The 22,044-nt window shown below is 43.4% G+C and overlaps 1 pseudogene; it reads left to right on the forward strand.

Moving 5' to 3' along the window:
• Positions 1-22,044, forward strand: part of LOC115109265 (potassium/sodium hyperpolarization-activated cyclic nucleotide-gated channel 2-like) — a 103,484-nt pseudogene that overhangs the window by 21,788 nt on the left and 59,652 nt on the right.

The following is a 22,044-nucleotide window of genomic DNA, read 5'->3' on the forward strand; positions in this document are numbered from 1 at the left end:
AGGGGACAGAAGAAGTTCAACACTTTATTCAATTCATTTCAATACAGCACATGGATTCATCATGTATTGTGCACAGGTATCTGATCGTGCTAGTGAACGGTAGCTGACAGTGTCGGCTAGAGATGACGTGCAGGAGCTTCCTGCATACATTTGTAGTCTTGCTGAGGTCTTCTCTGTTGCTAATTAGCATTTGACATTTTTGATAGTAAATTGAAGCAAATATATTGATGAAACTGACCTTGTCCGAGAGGTTAGTTTCATGTTATCAAAACATCACGCCAAGGTAAGCCTACACGAAACACATACTTTATTTGAAGTGTTTGTAAAATTCACAATGTGTAAAATGAATGATGAAAAGATCATTGGAACCATTCCGTGTTTGACTGCTAAGTTTTATGGGTCATACGTTTATTTATTTTTTGCACCATTACATATTAATACAATTATTTTACCTTTATTTAAAGTCAGTTAAGAACAAATTCTTATTTTCAATGACAGCCTAGGAACTGTGGGTTAACTGCCTGTTCATGGACAGAACGACAGATTTGTACCTTGTCAGCTCAGGGATTTGAACTTGCAACCATCCGGTTACTAGTCCAACACTCTAACCACTAGGCTACCCTGCCGCCCCATTATGTTACATGAACGGAACCATGACTGCAATGATATTATTGACCTGCAAATATTGGATGCCATACTATACATTTTCTGATGCACCAATTTAGTTTGGTCTTTGGGATTTTGTTTGGGTGCATATCAGTGTTTGAAATGTTATTTGAAGTGTTTGTAAAATTCATAATGTGTAAAATAAATGGTGGAAGGATCATTGGAACCATTTCCGTGTTTGACCGCTAGGTTTTATGGGTCACCATACATATTCACCATTACATATTCATAAAATTATGTTATTATCATTATGTTACATGAACAGAACCATGCTTGCAATGATATTATTTTCCTGCAAATATCAGATGCCATATTATAAATATTCTAATACACCAATTTAGTTTGAACTTTGGGATTTCGTTTGGGTGCATATCAGTGTCAAATACTCTTTAATTCAATTCAGAAGAATTTCTCTCATGAATGCAAAATCATCAGCAGAGGCAGCTGTAACATTCAGGAAGATGTGGACAGACTGTAAAGTCTCACCTGGATGTCCTGCCAGTGTGAGCACTCGAGTGAATGTTGAACTGGATGCCGAATTGGAATGAGCTGGACGGATGGATGAGCTACCTGGATGTCTTGGGGACAGCATAAGCTCAGCTGAGTTACATCCAGCATCCAGCTCAGAATTACATTCAGCATCCAGCTCAGAATTACATCCAGCAAGTGATTATTTGTAAATATTTTATTTATTTATTATTAACTTTTCAAATTGTACAACTATAAATGGCAGTTGGATTATACATAGAAAATGCAAATACATACCAAACACAAGTTTGAGAAGAATAACTAAATAATACAAAAAGAAAAAACTAAAAGGCATTTTTCAAATGTCACTGTCACGCCTTGGTCATTGTATTTTGTGTTTTTGTCATATGTTTGGGTAGGCCAGGGTGTGACATGGGTTTATATGTTATGTTTCGTATTGGGGTTTGTATTATTTGGGATTGCGGCTGATTAGGGGTGTGGTAAAGGATTGGCTGCCTGAGGCGATTCCCAATCAGTCAGGTGATTCTTGTTGTCTTGGATTGGGAACCGTATTTAGACAGCCTCAGTTTCGCTTGGTATTTCGTGGGTGTTTGTTCCTGTCTCTGTGTTGTAGTCACCAGATAGGCTGTAATTAGTTTCACGTTCCGTTTGTTGTTTTTGTATTTCAGTTATTTCATGTACCGTCATATCTTTCATTTAAGTCATGAGTAACCTACACGCTGCATTTCGGTCTGACTCTCTTCATTCTACAAACGAAGAACGCAGTTACAGAAACACCCACCACTCACGGACCGAGCAGCGTGTAAACTGGCAGGAGCTAAAGGACGACGTTATGGACAGCAGAAGCATGGAGTATACGACGTGGGAGGAAATCGACAGGTGGGCGGCCAACCCGGAGAGAGTGCAGGAGCCCGCCTGGGATTCGCTTCAGCAGTGCGAAGAGGGCTACAGGCTAATGGAGTCAAAAAGGAAAACACGGTGTCGCAGAGCGAAAACCGAAAGTAACGGGAGAGCGCAGAGAGAGAGTAGCTGAGTCAGGAGTCAGACCTGAGCCTACTCTCCCTGTTAATCGTGAAGAGCAGTTGCAGTGGGAGAGGCTGCACCACTTGGAGATTTGGACATGGGAGGAGGAATTAGACGGTAAAGGACCCTGGGCTCAACCTGGAGAATATCGCCGTCCCAAGGAAGAAATAGAAGCGGCTAAAGCGGAGAGGCGCAGGTATGAGGAGGCAGCACCGGCGACACGGTTGGAAGCCGGAAAAGCAGCTCGAAAAAATTATTGGGTGGGGGCTAGAAGGGAGAATAGTTATGCCAGGTAGGAAACCTGCGCATACTCCCTATGCTCACCGTTGGGCTAGAGAGACCGGGCAGGCACCGTGTTATGCTATGGAGCGCACAGTGTTTCCAGTGCGGGTGCAGAGCCAGGTGCGGCACATACCAGCCCTTCCTATTGGCAGGGCTAGAGTGGGCATCGAGCCAGGTAAGCTTGGGCAGGCTCGGTGCTCAAGAGCTCCAGTGCGCCTGCACGGTCCGGTCTATCCAGAGCCACCTCCACACACCAGTCCTCCGGTAGCAGCTCCCCGCACCAGGCTTCCTGTGCGTGTCCTCGATCCAATACCACCAGTTCCAGCACCACGCACCAGGCCTTCAGTGCACCTCGCCTGTTCTACACAGCCAGAGCCTTCCTTCCCTTCTACGCTGTCGGAGTCTCCCGCCTGTTCAACACAGCCAGAGCCTTCCTTCCCTCCTACGCTGTTGGAGTCTCCCGCCTGTTCAGCGCAGCCAGAGCCTGTATCCTCTCCTGCGCTGCCTGGTCGGAGGAGCCTGAGCTGCCAGTCTGCAGAGAGCTGTCAGTCTGCCAAGTGCTGTCAGTCTGCATGAAGCAGCCAGAGCTGTCAGTCTGCCCAGCGCCGCCAGTGCTCCCAGTCTGCCCAGTGCCGACAGTGCTCCCAGTCTGCCCAGCGCCGCCAGTGCTCCCAGTCTGCCCAGCGCCGCCAGTGCTCCCAGTCTGCCCAGCGTCACCAGTCTGCCCAGCGTCGCCAGTCTGCCCAGCGTCGCCAGTCTGCCCAGCGTCGCCAGTCTGCCCAGCGTCGCCAGTCTGCCCAGCGCCGCCAGTGCTCCCAGTCTGCCCAGTCTGCCCAGCGTCGCCAGTCTGCCCAGCGTCGCCAGTCTGCTCAGCGTCGCCAGTCTGCCCAGCGCCGCCAGTCTGCCAGGATCCGCCAGAAGTGCCAGTCAGCCAGGATCTGCCAGTCTGCAGAGAGCTGTCAGCCTGCATGGAGCAATCAGAGCTGTCAGTCTGCATGAAGCAGCCAGAGCTATCAGTCTGTAAGAAGCAGCCAGAGCTGTCAGTCTGCATAGAGCAGCTAGATCCGCCAGTCAGCCATGATCTTCTAGATCTGCCAGACAACCAGTCTCTTCCAGATCTGCCAGACAACCAGTCTCTTCCAGATCTGCCAGACAACCAGTCTCTTCCAGATCTGCCCGACAACCAGTCTCTTCCAGATCTGCTCGACAACCAGTCTCTTCCAGATCTGCCCGACAACCAGTCTCTTCCAGATCTGCCCGACAACCAGTCTCTTCCAGATCTGCCCGACAACCAGTCTCTTCCAGATCTGCCCGACAACCAGTCTCTTCCAGATCTGCCAGACAACCAGACTCTTCCAGATCTGCCAGACAACCAGTCTCTTCCAGATCTGCCAGACAACCAGAATCTTCCAGATCTGACAGACAACCAGAATCTTCCAGATTTGCTTGTCAACCTGCATCTTCCAGTTCCGCCAGCCAGCCAGGATTTACCGGAGCCTACTACCTGCCTGAGCATCATCTCAGTACTGGGCTGCCTCTCAGTACTGGGATTCCTCTCAGTACTGGGTTTCCTCTCAGTACTGGGTTTCCCCTCAGTCCCGGGCTGCCTCTGTCCCGAGCTGCCCCTCTGTCCCGAGCTGCCCCTCTGTCCCGAGCTGCCCCTCTGTCCCGAGCTGCCCCTCAGTCACGAGCTGCTCCTCAGTCCAGTGGGGATCTGGGTGAGGACTATTAGGCCATGGTCGGCGGAGAGGGTGGATTACCCCAGGACGCGAAGGGGAGGAACTATTACATTAATGGAGTGGGGTCCACGTCCCGAGCCAGAACCGCCACCATGGACAGAAGCCCACCCGGACCCTCCCTATGCTCTTGAGGTGCGTCCGGGAGTCCGCACCTTAGGGGGGGGTTCTGTCACGCCTTGGTCATTGTATTTTGTGTTTTTGTCATATGTTTGGGTAGGCCAGGGTGTGACATGGGTTTATATGTTATGTTTCGTATTGGGGTTTGTATTATTTGGGATTGCGGCTGATTAGGGGTGTGGTAAAGGATTGGCTGCCTGAGGCGATTCCCAATCAGTCAGGTGATTCTTGTTGTCTTGGATTGGGAACCGTATTTAGGCAGCCTCAGTTTCGCTTGGTATTTCGTGGGTGTTTGTTCCTGTCTCTGTGTTGTAGTCACCAGATAGGCTGTAATTAGTTTCACGTTCCGTTTGTTGTTTTTGTATTTCAGTTATTTCATGTACCGTCATATCTTTCATTTAAGTCATGAGTAACCTACACGCTGCATTTCGGTCCGACTGTCTTCATTCTACAAACGAAGAACGCCGTTACAGTCACAAGTATTCAGACCTCTTGACTTTTTCGTTACAGCCTAATTCTAAAATTGATTAAATAAAAACAAATTCTCAGCTATCTACACACAATACCTAATAATGACAAAGTGAAAACAGGTTTTCAGAAAACAGAAATACCTTATTTACATACGGTTGAAGTCGGAAGTTTATATACACTTAGGTTGGAGTCATTAAAACTAGTTTTTCAACCACTCCATAAATTTCTTGTTAACAAACTATAGTTTTGGCAAGTCATTTTTCCAACAATTGTTTACAGACAGATTATTTCACTTATAATTCACTGTATCACAATTCCAGTGGGTCAGAAGTTTACATACACTAAGTTGACTGTGCTTTCAAACAGCTTGGAAAATTCCAGAAAATTATGTCATGGCTTTAGAAGCTTCTGATAGGCTAATTGACATGATTTGAGTCAATTGGAGGTGTAGCCTGAAGGTACCACGTTCATCGGTACAAACATATAGTATTTATGCAAGTATAAACACCATGGGACCACACAGCCGTCATACCGCTCAGGAAGGAGACATGTTCTGTCTCCTAGAGATGAACGTACTTTGGTGTGAAAGGTGCAACTCAATCCCAGAACAACAGCAAATGACCTTGTGAAGATGCTGGAGGAAACAGGTACAAAAGTATCTATATCCACAGTAAAACGAGTCCTATATCGACATAATCTGAAAGGCCGTTCAGCAAGGAAGAAGCCACTGCTCCAAAACCGCCATAAAAACACAGACTACAGTTTGCAACTGCACATGGGAACAAAGATCGAGAAATGTCCTCTGGTCTAATGAAACAAAAATAGAACTGTTTGTCCGTAATGACCATTGTTATGTTTGGAGGTGAAAGGGGAGGCTTGCAAGCCAAAGAACACCATCCCAACCATGAATCAGCATCATGTTGTGAGGGTGCTTTGCTGCAGGAGGGACTGGTGCACTTCACAAAATAGATAGCTTCATGAGGGAGGAAAATGATGTGGATATATTGAAGCAACATCTCAAAACATCAGTCAAGAAGTTAAAGCTTGGTCACAAATGGGTCTTCAAAATGGACAATGACCCCAAGCATACTTCCAAAGTTGTGGAAAAATGGCTTACAGACAGCAAGTCAAGGTATTGGAGTGGCCGTCACAAAGCCCTGACCTCAATACTATAGAAAAATTGTGGGCAGAACTGAAAAAGCGTGTGTGAGCAAGGAGGCCTACATACCTGACTCAGTTACACCAGCTCTGTCAGGAGGGATGGGCCATAATTCACTCAATTTATTGTGTGAAGCTTGTGGAAGGCTACCAAATGCTAATTGAGTAAACTTCTGATCCACTGGGAATGTGATGAAAGAAACAAAAGCTGAAATAAATAATTCTCTCTACTATTATTCTGACATTTCACATTCTTAAAATAAAGTGGTGATCCTAACTGACCTAAAACAGGGATTTTTTACTTGGATTAAATGTCAGGAATTGTGAAAAACTGAGTTTAAATGTACTTGGCTCAGGTGTATGTAAACTTCCGATTTTAACTGTAATTAGCTATTTTAGCATGATTTGTTGAACAGCTAAGAAAGTGTAAATTGATTGGTCTGGCTAGGTTCACCAAGTGTACAGTTGAGGACGCAGCTACTCCAGGAATTTCTAAGAAAGCGAAGCCTCCTGGCTTCATAACTCATGAAGCCGATGCAGTAAAAGACACTAATCTGATCGTGTCAATTAATTTAATATCTATCAGCAAGTATCCCCCACAAATGACATGTTAACAAAGACATAAACAATTGACACAGTGATGAACTTGTGATCATTGCAAAATGTGTTGTTTACTCAGGAATTCTTCAGCTAATGTTGTTAGCATACTAGCTAATGGTTAGCGGCTAGCTAGCTAGCTAAAGGACATTTCGGACTGCTCGCTCACTAGCTGTTGTGACAGTAGACCTTTCGTTTTTAGCCTGTATTACATGTTGACAGTTAAAAGACATTAACCTCCTAGTTATGTTATTTACTCATTATGAATTTCATGTCCAAATGTTGCTTCATATGTAAGTGCTCTTTTGGAGTTTGTAGCTATATGAACTAATAATTTCTGCTAGCTAACTACCATAGTAACTGAAGTGGTTTATCTTTATGAATAGCTATCCCATTAATATCTGGGGACTGCAGCAACTACAAGCCGTGCCCACTACATATTGTGCCCACTGCCATTGTGGGTACTCGTGACAGTATGACCCTCATTAGCATTACATCGCTACAGGCCGCGCCCACCAGCATTAGCCAGCAAGGTTATACACATATCTGCTGGAGCCAGACCCTATTGAACCCTATTCTCGCATTGCACTACTTGGTGGGCGGGGTGTGTAGTCGATCGCCACTACACTACAAGCCATGCCCCCCCAGTCTGCGGTCCACAGATAGACCCTACTTGCCTAGTTATCTGTTTTCCATTTGTCTAAGTAGCCAGTTGGCTCTTTGCTATACTAAATGTGTTGTTGTTTTATAACAAATGTCTCTAATTCATGAATGTTGGGGCATTTACCCACTCAGTTAGGGTAGCATGTACTTTTCTAATAGTAGGGTATGAGGGAACTTTACAGTGATCATAACTGTAGTTACCATGTTGATCATTTTGAATTTGTCTAGCTACTGTTACCGACTTTTATGTAGACCCACAACTTTTGTTTAGTCTGGACAATATTGCAAAACATGTTGATGCTTTCAGTAGCACTGAATGTGTTGACTCATACTGCTTTTTCGATTCCTTTGCATGGGTGAACGGGATGGATGCCACACACCAATAACTCAAGCTGAACTGGAAGAGGTGGCTGCAGCTATGGTCCATGTTGTATCTACAATTGTCTCCCTACTGACAGGACAATACATACACTGTTTTGAAGGATCCTGCCCAACCTAAATGCTTCAAGTGGCACAATTACGTAAGAGGCTTGAACAAACACTTGTAGCTGAACGCATTGCTAATACCGTGCCAGAAACATTGCCATTCCCATGCTGTTTCATTCTGTGTATCTCAAATAAATGTCTGCGTGTGATACGTTGTGGTATTTCTTTCCCTGTGTTGACAGTTGCAATGGGTAAAATAACAAGCATTACAAATGTATTTTCATTTTCTTTCTTTAATTTTGGTCTAGGTGCCAGTTCCCACATCTTAAGTTGTGTACTCTGTAGGGTTTTCTCTCTATATAATATTACTTGTTGATGAAACTAATTCATACGCTGTAAAATATAAAGTACCAGTCAAACGTTTGGACACACCTACTCATTCCAGAGTTTTTATTTGGGATGGTGTGGGTGTGCTTTGCTGGTGACACTGTCAGTGATTTATTTAGAATTCAATACACATTTAACCAGTATGGCTATCACAGCATTCTGCAGCGATACGCCATCCCATCTGGTTTGTGCTTAGTGGGACTATCATTTGTTTTTCAACAGGACAATGACCCAACACACCTCCAGGCTGTGTAAGTGCTATTTAACGAAGAAGGAGAGTGATGGAGTGCTGCATCAGACGACCTGGCCTCCACAATTACCCGACATCAACCCAATTTAGATAGTTTGGGATGAGTTGGACCGCAGAGTGATGGAATAGCAGCCAACAAGTGCTCAGCTGGTTGAGAGAATGCCGAGTGTGCAAAGCTGTCATCAAGGCAAAGGGTGGCTAAATTAAATAATGTATATATAACATTATAACATATATTTTGTTTGTTTAAAAATGTTTGGTTACTACAGTATTCCATATGTGTTATTTCATAGTTTTGATGTCTTCACTATTATGTAGAAAATAGTCAAAAATAAAGAAAAACCCTTGAATGAGTAGTTGTCCAAACTTTTGACTGGTACTGTTTATACAGTGAGCTCCAAAAGTATTGGGACAGTGGCATTTATTTTTTATTTTTTTGCCTCTGTACTCCAGCACTTTAGATTTGAAAGTGCAGACTGGCAGCTTTAATTTGAGGGTATTTTCATCCATATCGGGTGAACCGTTTAGAAATGACTTTTTGTACATAGTTCCCCCATTTTAGGGGACCAAAAGTATTGGGAAAAATTCATTTATATGTGTATTAAAGTAGTCAAAAGTTTAGTATTTTGTCCCATATTCCTAGCACGAAGTGATTACATCAAGGTTGTGACTCTACAAATGTGTTGGAAGCATTGGTATTTAGTCAGCCACCAATTGTGCAAGTTCTCCCACTAAGAAAGATGAGAGGCCTGTAATTTTCATCATAGGTACACTTCAACTATGACAGACAATATGAGAAAAAAAAGAAAAGGAAAAAGAAAATCACATTGTAGGATTTCTAATGAATTTATTTGCAAATTATGGTGGAAAACAAGTATTTGGTCAATAACAAACAAGCAAGATTTCTGGCTCTCACGGACCTGTAACTTCTTCTTTAACTTCTTGCGACTGGCCTCCCGGGTGGCGCAGTGGTTAAGGGTGCTGTACTGCAGCGCCAGCTGTGCCATCAGAGTCCCTGGGTTCATGCCCAGGCTCTGTCGTAACCGGCCGCGCCTGGGAGGTTCGTGGGGCGACGCACAATTGGCCTAGCATCATCCGGGTTAGGGAGGGCTTGGTCGGTAGGGATGTCCTTGTCTCATCGCGCACCAGCGACTCCTGTGGCGGGCCGGGCGCAGTGAGCGCTAACCAAGGTTGCCAGATGCACGGTGTACCCTCCGACACCGACACATTGGTGCCTCCGGGTTGGATGCGCGCTGTGTTAAGAAGCAGTACGGCTGGTTGGGTTGTGTATCGGAAGACGCATGACTTTCAACCTTCGTCTCTCCCGAGCCCGTACGGGAGTTGTAGCGATGAGACAAGATAGTAGCTACTACAACAATTGGATACCACGAAATTGGGGAGAAAAAAGGGGTAAAATAAAAAATAAAAAAAATAAAAAAACTTCTTGCGACTAGCAATACCATATCCGGGAGCGTAATCATAGCCTCAAGCGCATTACCATAACGCAACATTTCCTATTCATGAAAATCGCAAATTAAATGAAATAAATATATTCAAACACAAGCTTAGCCTTTTGTTAACAACACTGTCATCTCAGATTTTCAAAATATGCGTTACAGTCAACGCTAGATAGGCAATTGTGTAAGTTTATCATGGCATAATGCTATGCTAGGCTCTGCTGGCAGCAGGCAACATTTTCACGAAAATAAGAAAAGCAACCAAATTAAATCATTTACCTTTGAAGAACTTCAGATGCTTTCACTCAGGAGACTCCCAGTTAGATATGTTCCTTTTTTCCCAAAATATTATTTTCCTGATTGGATTTTTATCTGGGTTTTTCCTGTTACATCAGTTCTGTGGCACTCACAGACAATATCTTTGCAGTTTTGGAAACGTCAGAGTGTTTTCTTTCCAAAGCTGTCAATTATATGCATAGTCGAGCATCTTTTCGTGACAAAATATATCAACTCGTCGTGTTTGGAGGACAAAGAATGATGAGTTGCATCCAAAGAACACGATACCTACCGTGTAAAGGAAAGAATGAATGGGGCCATGTATCGTGCAATTTTGAGTGAAAACCTCCTTCCATCATCAAGGGCATTGAAGATGAAACGTGGCTGGGTCTTTCAGCATGACAATGATCCCAAACACACTGCCCGGGCAACGAAGGAGTGGCTTCATAAGAAGCATTTCAAGGTCCTGGAGTGGCCTAGCCAGTCTCCAGATCTCAACCACATAGAAAATCTTTGGAGGGAGTTGAAAGTCCGTGTTGCCCAGCAACAGCCCCAAAACATCACTGCTCTAGAGGAGATCTGCATTTAACATTTAAATTTAAGTCATTTAGCAGACGCTCTTATCCAGAGCGACTTACAAATTGGTGCATTCACCTTATGACATCCAGTGGAACAGTAGTGCATCTAAACCTTTTAAGGGGGAGGGGGGGTGAGAGGGATTACTTTATCCTATCCTAGGTATTCCTTGCATGGAGGAATGGGCCAAAATACCAGCAACAGTGTCTGAAAACCTTGCGAAGACTTACAGAAAACGTTTGACCTCTGTTATATACCCTTTGTTGGCAATGACAAAGTATTGAGATAAACTTTTGTTATTGACCAAATACTTATTTTCCACCATAATTTGCAAAATAATTCGTTAAAAATCCTACAATGTGATTTTCTGGAATTTTTTCTCTCTCATTTTGTCTGTCATAGTTGAAGTGTACCTATGATGAAAATTATAGGCCTCTCATCTTTTTAAGTGGGAGAACTTGCACAATTGGTGGCTGACTAAATACTTTTTTGCCCCACTGTATGTAGCTGTAGAGGGATAAGTGTGTTGACGACCTATGCCACCCCAGGTTTAAACGAGAGCATTGGGAGCGATGCCTAGAAATACAGTACAATACAGGTTCCTAGATTTGGTGGGAGCTCACATTGTTTCGCCCAGGGAAGAGGCTGAGACTGATGTAACTTTCCGGGATTTTAGACATTTTCACTTTTAAAGATAGATAGATGCAGATGTAGATGCATCCGTTCTGGTCAGAGGCAACCAAACTTGATTTTGGTTAACACAAACAAAAGGGTGGGTTAACAGCATGACGTTGTGTATATCTGTGCCTTAACAATTAATTTTATGACATTCCATCCTGGGGTTTTACTATTGAAATGAAATAAAATATAAATTAAAAAACGTTCATGAGAAATCGTGGGACTCTTATTTTGAGATTGGAAATGCAGGACTTATTTTGGCATGACAAAGCAAGGGAGTCTTATTTTGAAATCAGAAACCACAGGACTTTTATTTTAGCATGACAAATCAAGGGACTCTTATTTCGAAATCGGTAATACAGGCCTCTTATTTTGAAGTGTGTTATGCTGGATGTAACTCTGAGCAGGATGCTAGATGTAACTCTGTGCTGGATATTGGATGCTGGATGTAACTCTGAGCTGGATGCTGGATGTTGTTAAACTCTGCACGGGATGCCATACTGGATGCAACATCCAGCATCCAGCTCAGTGTCACAGCCCCCACTGATCATCAGCTTGAGCTACACTGAGTGTACAAAACATTAAGGGCCGCTTATTTTGAAGTGTGTTACATCCAGCTCAGAGCTGGATGCTGGTTTCTGGGTGTAACTAAGCTGAGCCGGATGCTTGATGTAACTCTGTGCTGGATTCTGGATGTAACTAAGCCGAGCCAGATGCTTGATGTAACTCAGCTGAGCTGGATTCTGGATGTAACTCAAAATTAGGAAGGTGTTCTTTATGTTTTGTACACAGTGTATATCCCCTCACCTGCTTTGTCCTTATCCCTCACTATTCTCATCCCATTTTCACAGATCCCAAACAGGGGCGGATTGGGACATGAATTTGACCCTGGCATTTTATCCAGCCCACACCACTGCATGTGTCACCAACTTTTTTTTACAATCCATGACCATGGCGGTTTAACTGATGACAGAATCAGAGCTGGTCTCTTTGCTCTTTGCTAATGCCATGTTTTACGTTTAATGTGAGTTTGCTTGACCTCAGCTCAGCCTATCAGCAAACACAACAAGCTCTCACATCAGAATTAAACGTTCATCCATGTTTCTCGTACAGAAAATGTTGAAGTTGTTCCAAACATCACATTTTGAAGTGTTTAAAGTTAAGTTTAGGCATTAACTCAGAATTCTAAAGGTTAGGCATTAACTCTGAATGTTTAAGTTTAAGGATTAAGGTTTGGGATAGGTTTAAAATAAAAATCTGAAAAATACTTTCTATTGCTGGATTCAGACATGGATGGACCTCGAATACGGACTTGTATCACGGGTGACCTGGCTGAGAAAACCGGGCTGGCCCATTTTGATAGGCGGGCAGGCCGGCCATTTCCCATTGATCAGCCAAAGGCTCATTATAGATTTGATTAACAGAAATTGCACTCAAATATTTTGTCTTTAAAATATGCCCATATCATCCTTTTCATTGTTTTATTTGTATATAAAAATAAGTATATTTGTGAGTGTCAATTTCGACCAGTCCACCCCCAAAAATGTTTTGTCTAGCCCATCTGGCATTTGACAGAATTGCCAGAAGGCCCGTCTGCCCCTGCTCCCAAATCAGTGGCTTCTGTCTAAGACAGCCTCTCCCTCCTATGGTGACAGCTATTTTTAAGCCAACTGATAATCAATGCCATTATGCACAGTACCATTCTAAGAAGCTCCAGGATTTTTTATTTAGTCGATTCCAGGTCTTGATTTGCCAAGAAAGAGTTAAGATATTATCTATTCTAGATTTAATGTAGGAGTGGTTTTTAAGGTGAAGGATGAATTATGCTATTAAACAGCGCACCCTCCACTCTTTCCCTCTTTCCTAATCATGAACTCATCTTTTAGAGAAATAAAAATTACCAAAAGGGACTTACAATGACCCATAAGACTTCTTAGTGATGTAAATGTAAAGCATTACTGTTATGTCATGTTTGTAAGGTAGCGTACAGTTTTCAGGCTAGGTTGACATAGGAAGAAATATTTAGGATACGTTCTCATGAGGTCATTGGTGAGAAAATGGGGAGAAACAAGGGTTTTAGTCTAATATTACAGGCAGCTTTGATGAAACTGCTTTAAAACTCTGTGTTGACATGTCAGTGGTGAGTTTGACTTTCTTGTAAACTTGACAGAGACACTTTATAGCCAAAGGAGGTTACTCTGAACTGTTACGACTGCGAACAATGGGCTCCTGTGTTGTGACCTCTGAAAAGTCTTGATTGCAAATGTGATAGTCATGGTTTTGTAGAATATGCACATTTGACAGTTAGCCTATAGTCATATGTTTGAGTTTGATTGCGGCCTGTTATGAAGTTATTAATTTTCCATTGAAAGACAAAACTGCCAACATGACATACCATACTGACACATTTGAAAACTTGTCTGCAAAATGTATGGCATTTTTGTCATGTAGCCAACTGCAGAAACTTCCCGTTATAATTATGATAGGCCTACATCTCATCACTTACACAGTCGAGTCATCGATGTTAGATTCCAATCTAACAGGATCAGTCAGTCAAGACATGACTCAGCACCACTCACCTATCAGTTATGCTCTTCACAAGCATTAGACTCCCGTTACCTTGAGTTGATTAGACAGCAATATTGATATCCACTGATATTATACTAGGTGCAATATTCAATATGTTTTTTAAGTTGTGCTCTTCAATATTAATCTATGTTATTGTCAAATGTAATATTCCATACAGGCCTACTTGTCATTTAAAGTGTGACTATCTCAGGCTACTTAGCAGTCACAATAATTCAAATATGCTGATACTATCCTGGTTACACTTACACTATATATACATTTAAAATTTACATTTAAGTCATTTAGCAGACGCTCTTATCCAGAGCGACTTACAAATTGGTGCGTTCACCTTATGACATCCAGTGGATCAGCCACTTTACAATAGTGCATCTAAATCTTTTAAGGGGGGGGGGGGGGGGTGAGAAGGATTACTTTATCCTATCCTAGGTATTCCTTAAAGAGGTGGGGTTTCAGGTGTCTCCGGAAGGTGGTGATTGACTCCGCTGTCCTGGCGTCGTGAGGGAGTTTGTTCCACCATTGGGGGGCCAGAGCAGCGAACAGTTTTGACTGGGCTGAGCGGGAACTGTACTTCCTCAGTGGTAGGGAGGCGTATGTGTATGTGGACTCCCTTGCTGACAGGTATATAAAATCGTGCAAACAGCCATGCAATCTAAATTGACAAACATTTGCAGTAGAACGGCCTTACTGAAGGAGTCAGGGACTTTCAATGTAGCACCGTCATAGGATGCAACCTTTCCAACAAGTCAGTTTGTCAAATGTCTGCCCTGCTAGAGCTGCCCTGGTCAACTGTAATTGATGTTATTGTGAAGGGGAAGTCTAGGAGCAACAACGGCTCAGCCGTGAAGTGGTAGGCCAGTCAAGTCACAGAACAGGACCGCCATGTGCTGAAGCCCGTAGCGCCTTAACATCGTCTGTCCTCGGTTACCACACCCACTCATGAGTTCCAAACTGCCTTTGGAAGCAACGTCAGCACAATAACTGTTTGTCTGGACCTTCATGAAATGGGCTTCCATGGCCGAGCAGCCGCACAATAGCCTAAGATTGTCAGGCGGTGGGTGTAGCTGGTGCATGAAGTCAGGCGCAGGAGAGCAGAGATAAGTGAACAACGCACTTTAATAAAGGCAAATGCACAAAGTCACAAACCCAATGTGCGAAGAAAATAACGGTTACCACTAAACACGGGTAAAAGAGCACCCGGGAATAAACCAGCCCGGAAACGTACCGACCTAACAATAAACAATCACGCACAAAGACATGGGGGAAACAGAGGGCTAAATACACAACACATAATGAGGGAAATGAAACCAGGTGTGTGGTAAAACAAGACAACACAAATGGAAAATGAAAAATGGATCAGCAATGGCTAGAAGACCGAACACTGTCCGAACAAGGAGAGGCATCGACTTCGGAAGAAGTCGTGACAAAGATGTATTTTACATTTTTTACATTCCCTTAGTTCCAGGGAAGGGAAATCTTAATGCTACAGCATACAATCACATTCTACACAATTCTGTACTTCAAAATTTGTGGCAACAGCCTTCCCTTTCCTGTTTCAGCATGACAATGCCCCCATGCACAAAGTGAGGTCCATACAGAAATGGTTTATCGAGATCGTTGTGGAAGAACCTGACTGGCCTGTACAGAGCCCTGACCTCAACCCCATCAAACACCTTTGGGATGAATTGGAACGCAGACTGTGAGCCAGGCCTAATTGCCCAACATCAGTGCTCAACCTCACTATTGCTCTTGTGGCTGAATGGAAGCAAGTCCCCATCTTGTGGAAAGCCTTCCCAGAAGAGTGGAGGCTGTTATAGCAGCAAAGGCGGAACCAACTCCATATTAATGCCCATGATTTTGGAATGAGATGTTTGATGAGCAGTTGTCCATATACTCTTGGTCATTTAGTGTATGTCACCCTTTGTTATTGTAGCAAGGATTTAGAATCAATTCACCATCCAGCGCTACTCTCAGAAGACCCCCTCTCTCTTCTCGGCTCCCCTAGTTAGAGTAAGCAGAGAGGGTACTTGTCAGATGGATACTGGCATGATATCTTTACTGGCGTGATATGCACAGCAAACAGCAACAGAGAACATTTTCTCATAATGAAAACAACAGTTTCCACTTGCACTCAAACTCATGATATACCCCAGTGACTTACTGTACTTTTACTGTTATTACAATGAGTAACAGCCCATCAATTTCTACACTTTTGAATGGACGATTGAATTGCCAATTGATCCACATCATCATTCCTACAATAGAATGATGAATACAACAGAATACAATAGAATACAATACAACAGATGACTTTAATAAGAATTCAATTCATATATCTGTGTGATTTTTTTGTTTTGTTGTGATAACCAGTTGAGAGGGGGAAGGTGGATATTTTGTATAATCTTCCATCTCCCCTGATCCAACAGTTGATGAAGAATGCCATTGTGGGAGTCAACTGTTTATACCTAACCTTACCTGGAGTTGAAGTTCAGGTTTCCTGAGTTCCTCCACCTTAACTGTCTCTCTGTCCCCTAACCTGCTTCTCCACTTTGCTCTCTAGGTTCTACTGGGATTTCACCATGTTGATGTTCATGGTGGGCAACCTCATCATCATCCCAGTGGGGATCACCTTCTTCAAGGACGAGACCACCGCGCCCTGGATCATCTTCAACGTGGTCTCTGATACCTTCTTCCTCATGGACCTGGTCCTCAACTTCCGCACAGGCATCGTTTTAGAGGACAACACTGAGATCATCCTGGACCCCAAGAAGATCAAGAGGATGTACCTGAAGACCTGGTTTGTGGTGGACTTTATCTCCTCCATCCCTGTTGATTATATCTTCTTGATCGTGGAGAAGGGGGTCGACTCTGAGGTGTATAAAACAGCCAGAGCCCTGAGGATCGTGCGCTTTACCAAGATCCTCAGTTTGCTGAGGCTGCTCAGGCTGTCCAGGCTAATTCGCTATGTCCACCAATGGGAAGAGGTAAGCTGGGCTCTAGAACTTACTTTGTCCAACAGTAGGAGGAGATGGGATTTGCAATACTTTCCTATAATTTACACAGGCCAATAGACGCGTGGGTTGTTATTAAGCAACAAAATGGTTGTGTGTGCAAATTCAGGGCAAAACAACTGTGAACTCAAAATAATTAATGACAACATGTAACAACATGCACAAGCATTATTTTCGTGACGTCAGGCAGCCCGTCTATGAGAGGCTACACACCATGGGTCAAGTACTTGCATTGACCAATGGAAAGAGGGGGTAGGATGGACAAGGCATAGGCCAGAATCCCTTTTATAATACAATTTCAAGGCAGCAGTAGCAAGAAGAAAACCCAAGTGAGTCAGATTGAACATCATCAACCCATCCTATTTCTGGGAAGTCTCACTATCACAGGCCTTCAACACTGCTGTCTCTGTACCTGAAGTGATGTATATCAGCAGGATGCTGAGATTCACAGCTTTGCTTTCTCAGCAGTCAGTGGTCATCATCACAGCATTGGGCCATGGAGTGCAGCGAGTCACATATAGCGACAACATGAAAGACCGCAGTTCATGTTCAAAGGGAAAGAACATGAAAACAGCATACCCACAACAAAGACGGTTTTGAATGAATTCCTGTGATCAGCAGCTGTCCAGACAAGCAGTATGGCTTATTAATCACACAGTCTCGCTGTCTTCATGTATATTTCCTGTCTTAGATCAAAACCAAACATCCCATTTGATCAGCATGTGTGTTTATTGACTGTCTTGAATCTGAGGTGTGAATGTTAATGAGATGTGATTAAGTGGACTGCCTAATACAGCACAGGGGAACTTCTAATGGTGCCTTCATAGACAAACAGCTCTATTACACATCTCTGACAGGAATAAGTCAAGTTTCCATTCTACACTGGATAATCTATTTATATTTAAGGATACAGTGCATTCGAAAAGTATTCAGACCCCTTCACTTTTTTCCACATTGTGTTACGTTACAGCCTTATTCTGAAATTGCTTAAATAATTTTTTATCCTCATCAATCTGCACACAATCTGCACACAATACCCCAATAATGACAAAGCGAAAATAGGTTTTAAGAAAGGTTTGTACATGATTGATTGTACGTGATTTGGAAAGGCACAAACATGTCTATATAATGTCCCACAGTTGACAGTGCATTTCAGAGCATAAAACCAAGCCATGAGGTTAAAGGAATTGTCCGTAGAACTCCGAGACAGGATTGTGTCTAGGCACAGATCTTGGGAAGTGTACCAAAACATGTCTGCAGCATTGAAGGTCCCCAAGAACACAGTGGCCTCCATCATTCTTAAATGGAAGAAGTTTGGAACCACCAAGACTCTTCCTAGATCCAGCCGGCCGGCCAAACTAAGCAATCGGGGGAGAAGGGTCTTGGTCAGGGAGGTGACCAAGAACCCGATGGTCCCTCTGACAGAGATCCAGAGTTCCTCTGTGGAGATGGGAGAACCTTCCAGAAGGACAACCATCTCTGCAGCACTCCACCAATCAGGCCTTTATGGGAGAGTGGCCAGACGGAAGCCATTCCCCAGTAAAAGTCACATGACCGCCCTCTTGGAGTTTGCCAAAAGGCACCTAAAGGACTTTCAGACCATGAGAAACAAGATTCTCTGGTCTGATGGAACCAAGACTAAACTCTTTGGCTTGAACGCCAAGCATCACGTCTGGGGGAAACCTGGCACCAACACTACGGTGAAACATGGTGGTGGCAGCATCATGCTGTGGTGATGTTTTTCGGCTGCAGGGACTGGAAGACTAGTCAGGGTCGAGGCAAAGGTGAACTGAGCAAAGTACAGAGAGATCTTTGATGAAAACTTGCTTCAGAGTGCTCAGGACCTCAGACTAGGGCAAATGTTCACCTTCCAACAGGATAACAGCAGTGCTTCGTCTCCGATTGATTTAGAGATTCAAGGGGCTATCATCGTTAAATAATATAACTGATTTTAATAACCTTTATTTAATTGGCAAGTCAGTTAAGAACAAATTCTTATTTACAATGACATCCTACCAAAAGGCAAAAGGCCTCTGACGGGGAAGGAGCTCAGATAATAAAAAAAAAGAAAAAGAAATATAGGACAAAACACACATCACGACAAGAGAGACAACACAACAGTACGTAAAGAAAAACCTAAGACAACAACATAGCATGGCAGCAACACATGACAACACAGCATGGGAGCAACACAACATGACAACAACATGGTAGCAACACAACATGGCAGCAGCACAACATGGTAGCAGCACAAAACAGGCTGCAAACATTATTGGGCACAGACAACAGCACAAAGGGCAAGAAGGTAGAGACAACAATACATCACGCAAAGCAGCTACAACTGTCAGTAAGAGTGTCCATGACTGAGTCTTTGAATGAAGAGATTGAGATAAAACTGTTCAGTTTGACTGTTTGTTGCAGCTCGTTCCAGTCGCTAGCTGCAGCGAACTGAAAAGACAAGCGACCGAAGGATGTGTGTGCTTTGGGGACCTTTAACAGAATGTGACTGGCAGAATGGGTGTTGTTTGTGAAGGATGACGGCTGCAGTAGATATCTCAGATAGGGGCCTAAGAGGGTTTTATAAATAAGCATCAACCAGTTGGTCTTGCTACGGGTGTACAGAGATGACCAGTTTACAGAGGAGTATAGAGTGCAGTGATGTGTCCTATAAAGAGCATTGGTGGCAAATCTGATGGCAAAATAGTAAAGAACATCTAGCTGCTCGAGAGCACCCTTACCTGCTGATCTATACATTTTGTCTCCGTAATCAAGCATGGGTAGGATTGTCATCTGAATCTGGGTTAGTTTGGCAGCTGGTGTGGAAGAGGAGAGATAGAGGAAACCAAGTCTAGATATAACTTTAGCCTGCAGATTTGATATGTGTTGAGAGAAGGACAGTGTACCATCTTGCCATTCTCCCAAGTACTTGTATGAGGTGACTACCTCAAGCTCTAAACCTTCAGAGGTAGTAATCACACCTGTGGGGAGAGTGGCATTCTTCTTACCAAACCACATGACCATAGCCTAGTGGTTAGAGCATTGGGCCAGTAACCGAAAGGTTGATGGATTGAATCCCTGAGCTGACAATGTAAACATCTGTCATTCTGCCCCTCAGCAAGGCAGTTAACCCACTGTTCACCTTGCACCGAAGACATGGATGTCGATTAAGGCAGCCCCCCACACCTCTCTGATTCAGAGGGCTTGGGTTAAATGCGGAAGACACATTTCAGTTGAAGGCATTCAGTTGTACAACTGACTAGGTATCTCCCGTTCCTTTGTTTTGTAGGTGTTCAGAACAAGGTTAAGGGCTTAAGCTTAAGCTTTGTTGTAGAGCGTTTCACACAAAATCCGGGGAGGGGCCAGCTGAGTATAAGACTGTATCATCTGCATATAAACGGATGCGAGAGCTTCCTACTGCCTGAGCTATGTTGTTGATGTAAATTGAGAAGTGCGTGGGGCCCAGGATCGAGCCTTGGGGTACACCCATTGGTGACAGGCAGTGGCTGAGACAGCAGATGTTTTGACTTTATAGACTGCACTATTTGAGAGAGGTAGTTAGCAAACCAGGCCAAAGAGCCCGAAGAGAAACTAATTCTCCTTAGCTGGCCCACAAGAATGGAATGGTCTACCGTATCTAAAGCTTTGGCCAATTCAATAAAAATAGCAGCACAACATTGCTTAGAATCAAGGGCAATGGGGACATCATTGAGGACATTTAAGGTTGCAGTGACACATCCATAACCTGAGCAGAAACCAGATTGCATTCCAGAGAGAATACTATAGACATCAAGAAAGCTAGTCTGTTGATTATTGATTATTATTCCAACACTTTTGATAAACAGGGCAACATAGAAATAGGCCTATAACAGTTAGGATCAGCTTGGTCTCCCCCTTTAAATAAAGATCGAACCGTGGCTGCCTTCCAAGCAATGGGAACCTCCCCAGAGAGGAGGATCTTACTTACGAATGTTTTTAATAATGTATGTGTTTTGGAAAACTAATGAATTTGCACGTTGATTCATGTTCGATGAAGAAGTCCATGTTTGTTTTTTTATATCAATCATTGACAGGTGTGATCTTTGAAATGGTTATGTTCAGTGGTAGAAAATGCTGCAACAAATACATTCTAAAAGCTTTAACAAGAGCAATGTATTGTGTTTCATTTGAAAACAGCATCACATTTTGTAAAAGGAGAATATTTCAGGTCCTCCTACCCCCCTAACCTTTGACCCCCTAACAGCTAATTCCATGGGTGAAAGCACATGATAAGCACATGAAAAGGTCAGAGATAGGCTTGGCAATGATAGGGTCAGCAACCTTAAAGAAGAAAGGGTCTAAACCATCTGACCCAGATGTTTTTTTGTGGTCGTTTAACTTCTTGGTGACAGGGGGGCAGTATTGAGTAGCTTGGATGAATAAGGTGCCCAGAGTAAACTGCTTGCTACTCTGTCCCAGATGCTAATACAGTCTATGCATATGTTTAGTAGTATTGGTTAGAAAACACTCTGAAGTTTCTACAACTGTTTGAATGATGTCTGTGAGTATAACAGAACTCATATGGCAGGTGAAAACCTGAGACAAATCCAACCAGGAAGTGGAAAATCTGAGGTTTGTAGTTTCATTTAAGTGATTGCCTATCCAATATGCTGTGTCTATGGGGCCAGATTACACGTCCACGGCTTCCAGCAGATGTCAACAGTCTTGAGAAGTCTTGAGTCTTGAGAAAGTTGTTTGAGGCTTCTATTGTGGAAGGGTGTCGAATAAGAGCTGTTTCAACAAGTGGACTAGGCTGAGGCCAATCAGTTGTTTACTGTGCGGTCACGCGGGCGCGCCGTTCCTTCTTTTTCCTCTGTAATGAATACGCTATTGTCCGGTTGAAGATTTATTATAAAAAGACCCTAAGGATTGATTGTAAACATCGTTTGATATGTTTCTACAAACTGTAATGGAACTCTTTTGACTTTTTGTCTGGATTTTGCGCTCGCGCATTGTGCCTTTGGAATAAAACGGAGGTATTTGGACATAAATATGGACGTAATCGAACAAAACTAACATTTCTTGTGGAAGTGGGAGTCCTGGGAGTGCATTCCGATGAAGATCAGCAAAGATAAGTGAATATTTATAATGCTTTTTATGACTTTTGTTGACTCCACAATTTGGCGGGTAACTGTATGGCTTGCTTTTGTGGCTGA

The sequence above is a fragment of the Oncorhynchus nerka genome, linkage group LG25, assembly GCF_034236695.1.
Source record: "Oncorhynchus nerka isolate Pitt River linkage group LG25, Oner_Uvic_2.0, whole genome shotgun sequence".
NCBI classification, from domain to species: Eukaryota; Metazoa; Chordata; class Actinopteri; order Salmoniformes; family Salmonidae; genus Oncorhynchus; species Oncorhynchus nerka.